The sequence below is a fragment of the Musca domestica genome, unplaced genomic scaffold, assembly GCF_030504385.1.
Source record: "Musca domestica strain aabys unplaced genomic scaffold, Musca_domestica.polishedcontigs.V.1.1 121, whole genome shotgun sequence".
Classification (NCBI taxonomy): Eukaryota; Metazoa; Arthropoda; class Insecta; order Diptera; family Muscidae; genus Musca; species Musca domestica.
Window position 1 is genome coordinate 168,784 of NW_026712156.1, and position 12,406 is coordinate 181,189.

The following is a 12,406-nucleotide window of genomic DNA, read 5'->3' on the forward strand; positions in this document are numbered from 1 at the left end:
CCACGCCGAAATAGTTTTGACCAAAAAATCTTAAAAAAAAAATACATTTTTTATTTTTTCTATTTTTCAGATCTTTATTATAGTAAATTTTTGGAATTATTTTAAAGCTAACTTACATACATTTTTTTTTTTTTTTTTTTTTTGAAAGTTCTCTTTCACATTTTAAATAAATTTTAAATTTTTGACAGAAAATTATTTTGTTGGCAATTTTTTATCATACATATTATTTTGAATTATTGACAGAAAATTGCTTACAAAAATTTGCCACGCCTTCCTATAATCCCCATATAACGGTACCTCTCATTATTCGCTATTTTGACGATTTTAGCAATATTTTTCAACAGAATAATCTCAAACTTGGTATTTGGAGTTCGTAAGAGGGGCCGCCCTCGCTGACAAAGATAATTTTTTACATTCTGCCGATTTCTTTCATATTGTGAAGGTAATTAAAGATTCGGATAGGCCAAACTTAATTGCTTTTTTACTTGTTATAAATCAGTTTTTTTTATTATTTTTAATATTACTTTCAAGATATCTTTAATTTTTTCCAAGCTTTTTAGTTGGGGTTTTCTCTACTGATCTGTCTTATCGTAGTCATGTACTTTATGAAAATGATTTTTATATCATTTATAAATTGTGAATTAAAAAAAATAAATAAATTGGTTGCCAAACCCTAAATTTGAAACCCCTAAAAATAAAGATTACCCCATAACTAAAACTTAGTAAACCAATCTGAACAATAAGGCTTGTTCTTTAATTTTCGTTTCATAGAAATGTGAAAACTGTTTTAATATCCAATTTCCAAAAATCCACGTTTATTTGGTCCTTGAAAAAATATTCTTTAAAAAATCCACGTTTATTTGGTCCTTGAAAAAATATTCTTTTAAAAATCCACGTTTATTTGGTCCTTGAGAAAATATTCTTTAAAAAATCCACGTTTATTTGGTCCTTGAAAAAATATTCTTTAAAAAATCCACGTTTATTTGGTCCTTGAAAAAATATTCTTTAAAAAATTCACGTTTATTGTTATTCTTGAAAAAATATTCTTTAAAAAATCCACGTTTATTTGGTCCTTGAAAAAATATTCTTTAAAAAATCCACGTTTATTTGGTCCTTGAAAAAATATTCTTTAAAAAATCCACGTTTATTGTTATTCTTGAAAAAATATTCTTTAAAAAATCCACGTTTATTTGGTCCTTGAAAAAATATTCTTTTAAAAATCCACGTTTATTTGGTCCTTGAGAAAATATTCTTTAAAAAATCCACGTTTATTTGGTCCTTGAAAAAATATTCTTTAAAAAATCCACGTTTATTTGGTCCTTGAAAAAATATTCTTTAAAAAATTCACGTTTATTTGGTCCTTGAAAAAATATTCTTTAAAAAATCCACGTTTATTTGGTCCTTGAAAAAATATTCTTTAAAAAATCCACGTTTATTTGGTCCTTGAAAAAATATTCTTTAAAAAATCCACGTTTATTGTTATTCTTGAAAAAATATTCTTTAAAAAATCCACGTTTATTGTTATCCTTGAAAAAATATTCTTTAAAAACTCCACGTTTATTGTTATCCTTGAAAAAATATTCTTTAAAAAATCCACGTTTATTGTTATCCTTGAAAAAATATTCTTTAAAAAATCCACGTTTATTGTTATCCTTGAAAAAATATTCTTTAAAATGTCCACGTTTATTGTTATCCTTGAAAAAATATTCTTTAAAAAATCCACATTTATAGTTATCCTTGAAAAAATATTCTTTAAAATGTCCACGTTTATTGTTTGGCTTGAAAAAATATTCTTTAAAAAATCCACGTTTATTGTTATCCTTGAAAAAATATTCTTTAAAATGTCCACGTTTATTGTTATCCTTGAAAAAATATTCTTTAAAAAATCCACGTTTATTGTTATCCTTGAAAAAATATTCTTTAAAATGTCCACGTTTATTGTTATCCTTGAAAAAATATTCTTTAAAATGTCCACGTTTATTGTTATCCTTGAAAAAATATTCTTTAAAAAATCCACGTTTATTGTTATCCTTGAAAAAATATTCTTTAAAATGTCCACGTTTATTGTTATCCTTGAAAAAATATTCTTTAAAAAATCCACGTTTATTGTTATCCTTGAAAAAATATTCTTTAAAATGTCCACGTTTATTGTTATCCTTGAAAAAATATTCTTTAAAATGTCCACGTTTATTGTTATCCTTGAAAAAATATTCTTTAAAAAATCCACGTTTATTGTTATCCTTGAAAAAATATTCTTTAAAAAATCCACGTTTATTGTTATCCTTGAAAAAATATTCTTTAAAAAATCCACGTTTATTTGGTCCTTGAAAAAATATTCTTTAAAAAATCCACGTTTATTTGGTCCTTGAAAAAATATTCTTTAAAAAATCCACGTTTATTGTGGTCCTTGAAAAAATATTCTTTAAAAAATCCACGTTTCTTGGTCCTTGAAAAAATATTCTTTAAAAAATGTATACATTTATTTGGGTCCTTGAAAAAAATATTCTTTAAATTCTTTGTGGCCTGAATGTTCCTTGAGAAAATTTATTTAAAAAATTTCGAAAAAATTCCCAAAAATATTTTTATTCAAAAAATTTAGTTTTATTTTGTCCTACCGTTCAGTCCCCCTCCTGCGGCTAATGATAAAATTTTCAAATGTATTTAAAAACGTCCGGCACGTTTGGTTTGGTTTCTCTCTCCTGTTTTTTTTGCTCCTCGTTTTCCAACTCCGCGGACATTTTTTAAGCTATTGTTGACTGTTTTGTGATATAGTCCATATGTAGTTGCCACGACATGCATGAAATTGTGTATTTTTAACCACAAATTAAAACCGCAAATGGATAAAAATTGCAATGGCCGTTTACACACTAGCAAAAACACACACACACTAGCACCTATATACAAAACATCAAGTGATGGGGTTTTTCCTCCTCTAGAAGTAGTTTTTATGTGTTACCCCGCGATATCTACTTTTTGTTTGTATCCCCGTGTATTTATACAGAGGACATCGATGGGGGCATTTAAAAAAGCTCAAAAGTCAGCCAACACATCAATGCGACCAACAAAAAGGGAATAAAATGAAATTTTTGCAAGGCATGCCGAACCGAAATCTGCTAGGTGGTTGTAAGAGGTTTGCACCGATTTCCACAACCATTAAACCCACCTTTTTGCCCAACCAGGGAAAAAAATCAAACCCCGAACAAACATCGTTCAATGCAATGAGCATAAATTCGTTTGCATTGTTTTAAAAACGTGATTGCATTCGCTAATAATATTAGAGCATCCTGAGGAGAGGTTTTTGCTTCGCTCTCTCAGTTACCAAGGCCTAAATTACCAGCGTCGCAACCACAATGCAAAATAAACACCCAAATCGACGAGATACGAGTTCTCCCGCATTCTAAGGTTTCAGTATCGAAAAAAAATATCGAACACAGATTGTGAATTTCCAATGGCTCGAATGTTGCATGCTTGTGCATGTTTGTGTATTCGGTGTATTTGTGAAAATCTGTCCTTTAGTAAATCTCTTTTATTTGATCCCATATTGCAAGGAAATCGTACACAGAAATGTTTGTATGTGTGTGTGTACGCAGTACATATGTGCATGTAACTGTAACTCATTAGTATCCGTTTCCGTTCTGTTTAAAATGCAACCAACAAATGCCCGAATCATGGAATATACAAAAGGCCTTTTGTTCGCCTCATCCTTGTCGAAGACAATGGCTCTCAGAATTCAGAACGATAATCTATCGGACAACAACAATTTCAATAAAAACAACAACAACTACAACAGCAGCAGCAGTCGGAAAGTTGCAGATTGAATTGTATTTTAATTTTTTGTTTTAATGAACGCAATGTTGTTAATGGGGAAACGAGGGGAGGCATAAACAAATTCTTTAAAAATTCCTTGTTATCCTTAAAAAAATATTCTTTAAAAATCCAGGTTTATTTGGTCCTTGAAAAATATTCTTTAAAAAATCCAGGTTTATTTGGTCCTTTAAAAAAAATATTCTTTAAAAAATCCAGGTTTATTTGGTCCTTGAAAAATATTCTTTAAAAAATCCAGGTTTATTTGGTCCTTTAAAAAAAATATTCTTTAAAAAATCCAGCTTTATTTGGTCCTTTAAAAAAAATATTTTTTAAAAAATCCACGTTTATTGTTATCCTTGAAAAAATATTCTTTAAAAAATCCACGTTTATTGTTATCCTTGAAAAAATATTCTTTAAAAAAATCCACGTTTATTGTCGGGATGGTCCTTGAAAAAATATTCTTTAAAAAAATCCACGTTTATTGTTGGGATGGTCCTTGAAAAAATATTCTTTAAAAAAATCCACGTTTATTTGGTCCTTGAAAAAATATTCTTTAAAAAAATCCACGTTTATTTGGTCCTTGAAAAAAAATTCTTTAAAAAATCCACGTTTATTTGGTCCTTGAAAAAAAATTCTTTAAAAAAATCCACGTTTATTTGGTCCTTGAAAAAATATTATTTAAAAAATCCACGTTTATTTGGTCCTTGAAAAATATTTTTAAAAAAATCCATGCTTTTTGGTCCTTGAAAAATATTTTTTAAAAAATCCACGTTTATTGTTATCCTTGAAAAAATATTCTTTAAAAAATCCACGTTTATTGTTATCCTTGAAAAAATATTCTTTAAAAAATCCACGTTTATTGTTATCCTTGAAAAAATATTCTTTAAAAAATCCACGTTTATTGTTATCCTTGAAAAAATATTCTTTAAAAAATCCACGTTTATGGTTATCCTTGAAAAAATATTCTTTAAAAAATCCACGTTTATGGTTATCCTTGAAAAAATATTCTTTAAAAAATCCACGTTTATTGTTATCCTTGAAAAAATATTCTTTAAAAAATCCACGTTTATGGTTATCCTTGAAAAAATATTCTTTAAAAAATCCACGTTTATTTATATCCTTGAAAAAATATTCTTTAAAAAATCCACGTTTATTTATATCCTTGAAAAAATATTCTTTAAAAAATCCACGTTTATTGTTATCCTTGAAAAAATATTCTTTAAAAAATCCACGTTTATTGTTATCCTTGAAAAAATATTCTTTAAAAAATCCACGTTTATTTGGTCATTGAAAAAATATTGTTTAAAAAATCCACGTTTATTTGGTCCTCGAAAAAAATATTCTTTAAAAAATCCACGTTTATTGTTATCCTTGAAAAAATATTCTTTAAAAAATCCACGTTTATGGTTATCCTTGAAAAAATATTCTTTAAAAAATCCACGTTTATTTATATCCTTGAAAAAATATTCTTTAAAAAATCCACGTTTATTTATATCCTTGAAAAAATATTCTTTAAAAAATCCACGTTTATTGTTATCCTTGAAAAAATATTCTTTAAAAAATCCACGTTTATTGTTATCCTTGAAAAAATATTCTTTAAAAAATCCACGTTTATTTGGTCATTGAAAAAATATTGTTTAAAAAATCCACGTTTATTTGGTCCTCGAAAAAAATATTCTTTAAAAAATCCACGTTTATTTGGTCCTCGAAAAAAATATTCTTTAAAAAATCCACGTTTATTTGGTCCTTGAAAAAATATTCTTTAAAAAATACACGTTTATGGTTATCCTTGAAAAAAATATTCTTTAAAAAATACACGTTTATGGTTATCCTTGAAAAAAATATTCTTTAAAAAATACACGTTTATGGTTATCCTTGAAAAAATATTCTTTAAAAAATCCACGTTTATTGTTATCCTTGAAAAAATATTCTTTAAAAAATCCACGTTTATTGTTATCCTTGAAAAAATATTCTTTAAAAAATCCACGTCTATTGTTATCCTTGAAAAAATATTCTTTAAAAAATCCACGTTTATTTGTTCCTTGAAAAAAATATTCTTTAAAAAACCCACGTTTATTGTTTGGCTTGAAAAAATATTCTTTAAAAAATCCACGTTTATTTGGTCCTTAAAAAAATTTCCTTTAAAAAATCCACGTTTATTTGGTCCTTAAAAAAATTTCCTTTAAAAAATTCACGTTTATTGTTATCCTTGAAAAATATTCTTTAAAAAAGCCAGGTTTATTTGGTCCTTGAAAAAATATTTTTTTTTAAAAAATCCACGTTTATTTGGTCCTTGAAAATTTTTATTTCCAAAAATATTTGTTTCCTTTTCCCTGCCTTATCACACTTCACCTCCTATTTAGTTTATAATTATCAAAGCCAAATGTTAGCTCAAATATTATTCGGTAACTCAGTAATGGTCCTGTTACTGACTTCCTGTTATTGATGCTGCTCCTTCCCAGCTGAATCGGGAGTTAAATGCATTTATTGTTTTTATCAAATAGAATTGTTAATTTGATATGTGGGAGGGGGAAGCTATCATCCTATGTGGTGGGTTATTGGAAAAGTGATTTTCCATTTAAAATCCCCTAACCAACATGGAAAGTGAAAATGAGCCATCAGCACCTTGTTGGCAGCATCTGTGGAGGTTGGTGTTAAGATATCGACGTGGTTCGATGTGGTTCCATGCACTTTGGGTGTTCTGAGCATCTAAGTTAAGAAGAGGAGCATATTTCATAATGAAAGGATCTGTTCTGTTCCCTTTCAACACTTTTTGTCCTCCATTCATGCTGCCACTTAGCATAGGGATTTGTTGGTTGTTGCAACCGCATTACTTGCTGACATTGTCGACTTGTTGTGGCCAGCATTTGGTTGTCTAATTTAATATTCCTTCTTGTGGCAAAGCTTCAAAGGCTGCTGGCAGATGGGGAAAAAAACTAGAGTTTTATTTGGCCAAAGAAAGCAGATATCATAGTTTCCACTGCCATAGAGATGTTCGCACAATTGGAAATTGACTCCTCCGCCTCAACACAGCAACGAACCTAACATCCAACATGGCATCCAACCCACCAACCATTCGCTCTCACCAAATTTGCTGCTAGTGTTTTTCTGTTCTTTTGTTACACTGGCAACCTCTTTTTTTTCTGGAAACTCTTCTGGTGGCTACCAACCAACTCTTAACCCTGTCATCGCTGGCAACAACAGTCGTGGCAACTGTGGCAGTAACAGTGAATCGATAATTGATATCGTGACGAGTGTAACGTGCGTTGTACGTTAAAAGCCAAAAATGGAATTTCTAATTGAGTTTGCAAGGATTTACGTCCTCACACCACCACCCACCGTACAGCATGGTTACAAGCTCGCAAGCAACGGGGGCAAAAAGCAGAAGCACATGTTACCTAATGTGTCGAGCAAAACGAAGTTATGATATCCCTAAAATTCAGAAAATCAATTAATTGGCAATTAGGAGAATTTATTCAATCAATTTATTCAAGGATATTTTAAAGAATATTTTTTCAAGTACCCTGATAAACGTGGATTTTTTAAAGAATATTTTTTCAAGGACCAAATAAACGTGGATTTTTTAAAGAATATTTTTTCAAGGACCAAATAAACGTGGATTTTTTAAAAGAATATTTTTTCAAGGACCAAATAAACGTGGATTTTTTTAAAGAATATTTTTCCAAGGACCAATAAACGTGGATTTTTTAAAAGAATATTTTTTCAAGGACCAAATAAACGTGGATTTTTTTAAAGAATATTTTTCCAAGGACCAATAAACGTGGATTTTTTAAAAGAATATTTTTTCAAGGACCAAATAAACGTGGATTTTTTAAAGAATATTTTTTCAAGGACCAAATAAACGTGGAATTTTTAAAGAATATTTTTTCAAGGACCAAATAAACGTGGATTTTTTAAAGAATATTTTTTCAAGGACCAAATAAACGTGGATTTTTTAAAGAACATTTTTTCAAGGACCAAATAAACGTGGATTTTTTGAATCAAACAAAATATTTTTTCAAGGATCAAATAAACGTGGATTTTTTAAAGAATATTTTTTCAAGGATCAAATAAACGTGGATTTTTTAGAGAATATTTTTTCAAGGATCAAATAAAGGTGGATTTTTTAAAGAATATTTTTTCAAGGATCAAATAAACGTGGATTTTTTAGAGAATATTTTTTCAAGGATCAAATAAACGTGGATTTTTTAAAGAATATTTTTTCAAGGATCAAATAAACGTGGATTTTTTAAAGAATATTTTTTCAAGGATCAAATAAACGTGGATTTTTTAAAGAATATTTTTTCAAGGATCAAATAAACGTGGATTTTTTAAAAAATAAACGTGGATTTTTTAAAGAATATTTTTTCAAGGATCATATAAACGTGGATTTTTTAAAGAATATTTTTTCAAGGACCAAATAAACGTGGATTTTTTAAAGAATATTTTTTCAAGGATCAAATAAACGTGGATTTTTTAAAGAATATTTTTTCAAGGATCAAATAAACGTGGATTTTTTAAAGAATATTTTTTCAAGGATAACAATAAACGTGGATTTTTTAAAGAATATTTTTTAAGGATAACAATAAACGTGGATTTTTTAAAGAATATTTTTTCAAGGATAACAATAAACGTGGATTTTTAAAGAATATTTTTTCAAGGATAACAATAAATGTGGATTTTTTAAAGAATATTTTTTCAAGGATCAAATAAACGTGGATTTTTTAAAGAATATTTTTCAAGGATCAAATAAACGTGGATTTTTTAAAGAATATTTTTTCAAGGATCAAATAAACGTGGATTTTTTAAAGAATATTTTTTCAAGGATCAAATAAACGTGGATTTTTTAAAGAATATTTTTTCAAGGATCAAATAAACGTGGATTTTTTAAAGAATATTTTTTCAAGGATCAAATAAACGTGGATTTTTTAAAGAATATTTTTTCAAGGATCAAATAAACGTGGATTTTTTAAAGAATATTTTTTCAAGGATCAAATAAACGTGGATTTTTAAAGAATATTTTTTCAAGGATCAAATAAACGTGGATTTTTTAAAGAATATTTTTTCAAGGATCAAATAAACGTGGATTTTTAAAGAATATTTTTTCAAGGATCAAATAAACGTGGATTTTTTAAAGAATATTTTTCAAGGATCAAATAAACGTGGATTTTTTAAAGAATATTTTTTCAAGGATCAAATAAACGTGGATTTTTTAAAGAATATTTTTCAAGGATCAAATAAACGTGGATTTTTTAAAGAATATTTTTTCAAGGATCAAATAAACGTGGATTTTTTAAAGAATATTTTTTCAAGGATCAAATAAACGTGGATTTTTTAAAGAATATTTTTCAAGGATCAAATAAACGTGGATTTTTTAAAGAATATTTTTTCAAGGATCAAATAAACGTGGATTTTTTAAAGAATATTTTTTCAAGGACCTCTTGAGTAATAAACGTGGATTTTTTAAAGAATATTTTTTCAAGGACCTCTTGAGCAATAAACGTGGATTTTTTAAAGAATATTTTTTCAAGGACCTCTTGAGTAATAAACGTGGATTTTTTAAAGAATATTTTTTCAAGGACCTCTTGAGCAATAAACGTGGATTTTTTAAAGAATATTTTTTCAAGGACCTCTTGAGCAATAAACGTGGATTTTTTAAAGAATATTTTTTCAAGGACCTCTTGAGCAATAAACGTGGATTTTTTAAAGAATATTTTTTCAAGGACCTCTTGAGCAATAAACGTGGATTTTTTAAAGAATATTTTTTCAAGGACCTCTTGAGCAATAAACGTGGATTTTTTAAAGAATATTTTTTCAAGGACCTCTTGAGCAATAAACGTGGATTTTTTTCAAGGGCCTCTTGAGCAATAAACGTGGATTTTTTAAAAAAATATTTTTTTCAAGGACTTCTACACCAATAAACGTGGATTTTTTAAAAAATATTTTTTTCAAGGACCTCTAGACTAATAAACATGGATTTTTTAAAGATTTTTTGAAGGACCTCTAGACCAATAAACGTGGATTTTTTAAAGATTTTTTGAAGGACCTCTAGACCAATAAACGTGGATTTTTTAAAGAATATTTTTCCAAGGACCTATAGACCAAGAAACGTGGATTTTTTAAAGAATATTTTTCCAAGGACCTATAGACCAAGAAACGTGGATTTTTTAAAGATTTTTTTAAGGATGTCTCTAGAAGCCCTTGACCTTGAAGTCTTTTGCTGTCCCTAGAAAACCTTGAGGTCTTCTATTGTCTATAAAAGACCTTGAGGTCTTTTATTGCCCCTAGAAGACCTTGAGGTCTTATATTGCCTCTAAAAGACCTTGAGGTCTTATATTGCCTCTAGAAGGCCTTGAGGTCTTCTACTGTCTATAGAAGACCTTGAGAAATTCTACTGTCTATAGAAGACCTTGAGGTCTTCTATTGTCTATAGAAGACCTTGATTTCTTATGTTGCCTCTAAAAGACCTTGAGGTCTTATATATCCTCTAGAAGACCTTGAGGTCTTTTATTGTCCTTCGAAGGCTTGGTGGCATTTTATGGTAGCTAGAAGACCATTTTTTCTAAAGAATACCTTGAGGTCTTTTATTGCCTACAGAAGACCTTGAGTTCTTCTATTGCCTGTAGAAGACCCGTAGGCGACCTTAAGATCTTCTGTGGCCTATGAAACATATTATGTTCTCCCACGGTTTTGGACGTCCTTCAATTTATGTGGGATCCATAGAAGACCCTATGGCATTTCCATTTCAAAATACCCACTCTCCATTCTATAGCTCATCTAGCCGGTATTAAAACCTATGACTTCCCCCTTTGTTACTTCGAAATAACACATCCGGATAAATGGGAGCAAATACTGAAATCCTCTGGACAAAGTTGATGCAGTCATGTGTGAGTGTCAGTTGGAACGCTTTGTTGTACATTTGTGTGTGTGTGTGTGTGTGGAAATATACTCCAATGTCCAGTTTCCCTATCAGTGTGTGTGTGTGTTTGTGAATATTTGATTTCATCAATAAAGCTGAAACGATTCTCTCCATATGTATGTGTGTGTGTGTGTGTTTTTTCGCCAGTATTGGTAAACGCCAACTGATGCTGTGATAATGCTGGCCAGTTTTCCCCTGCTCGACCAGCGTTATCAAAAGGCAGCTCTCTAACTTCAACATCATTATTATCATTCCAACAATTATTCGAATATGCAGATGGCAGAATTTACTGGACCTGGTTGGTGGTGGCTATCGATATTTCGCCTGGAATAACCAATATCCCGATGATGTCGATGTGCGATGGTGATGATGATGAGTTTCTGAATCGATGAGTTGTGAGTCTGTGTGATAATTTGCCCCAGCCAGGCTAGGTGTGAGATGAGTTGGGTATGAAGTGGAGGGATATATGGCTGAGGATGATGGTATTCTCGGCATCGTGAATTGTACGAAATGTGGTCAATTAACACATCATATCCATGTAATGTTATCTAAATGTAGCTGTCAATGTGTGTGTGTGTGTTTGCTACAGTCCACATTGATATATTGCATATGTGTTTCATATGGAAATGGCTGTTAATCGGCAGAATTTTTGCTCCCCTCAAACCAAAACCCAAAGATGCTGACAGCTTCCAAATCCTGTAAAATCAAAGGTTTCACTCTTTTGGCCAGTCCTCCGTTTTTTTTTTCGTTACGTTCTCTTGTGTTGTTGTATTCAGACTTGATTCGATTCCATAATAACCTGGTCGTCTATATGGTAACATTTGGTTGTTGTTGCCACTTTGAAGGCTTAAATGATTTTGTCTGAACCTTTTGTTGCAATAACTGAACATCCCGATGTATGAGTGAATGAATGGCTCACTGAATGAATGATGAAGATAATTGAGTGATTTTTGCACAGCAGCATTCTAGGATCGAAATAACATTCAATTAATTAATACTTGTAATTGGACGATGTTCAAATTTCGGCATGTAGGCCCAGTTAATTGTTATCATTTATTCACACAATGCCAAAGAGAGATTGGGAATTTATGTTTAATTGGGATTACTGACATGTTTCATTTTATGTATATATATTTTGTTAATTTGCCAGGTAATAATGAGGGATAATTGGGAATCAAAAAAGAGAAATCCTTTAAAAAGCAAATAAAAGAAATAAATTGAAAATATTTTTTAAAGATGAAATATAAACGTAGATTTTTTAAAAATATTTTTTAAGGACTATCCATAAACGTGGATTTTTTAAAAATATTTTTTCAAGGGTTATCCATAAACTTGGATTTTTTAAAAATATTTTTTCAAGGGTTATCCATAAACGTGGATTTTTTAAAATAATTTTTTCAAGGGTTATCCATAAACGTGGTATTTTCTAAAAATATTTTTTCAAGGACTATCCATAAAAGTGGATTTTTTAAAAAATATTTTTTCAAAAGTTATCCATAAACGTGGATTTTTTAAAAATATTTTTTCAAGGACCCACAATAAAAGTGGATTTTTTTTAAAATATTTTTTCAAGGACCCACAATAAAAGTGGATTTTTTTAAAAATATTTTTCAAGGACTATCAATAAACCTGGATTTTTAAAAATATTTTTTCAAGGGTTATAAATAAACATGGATTTTT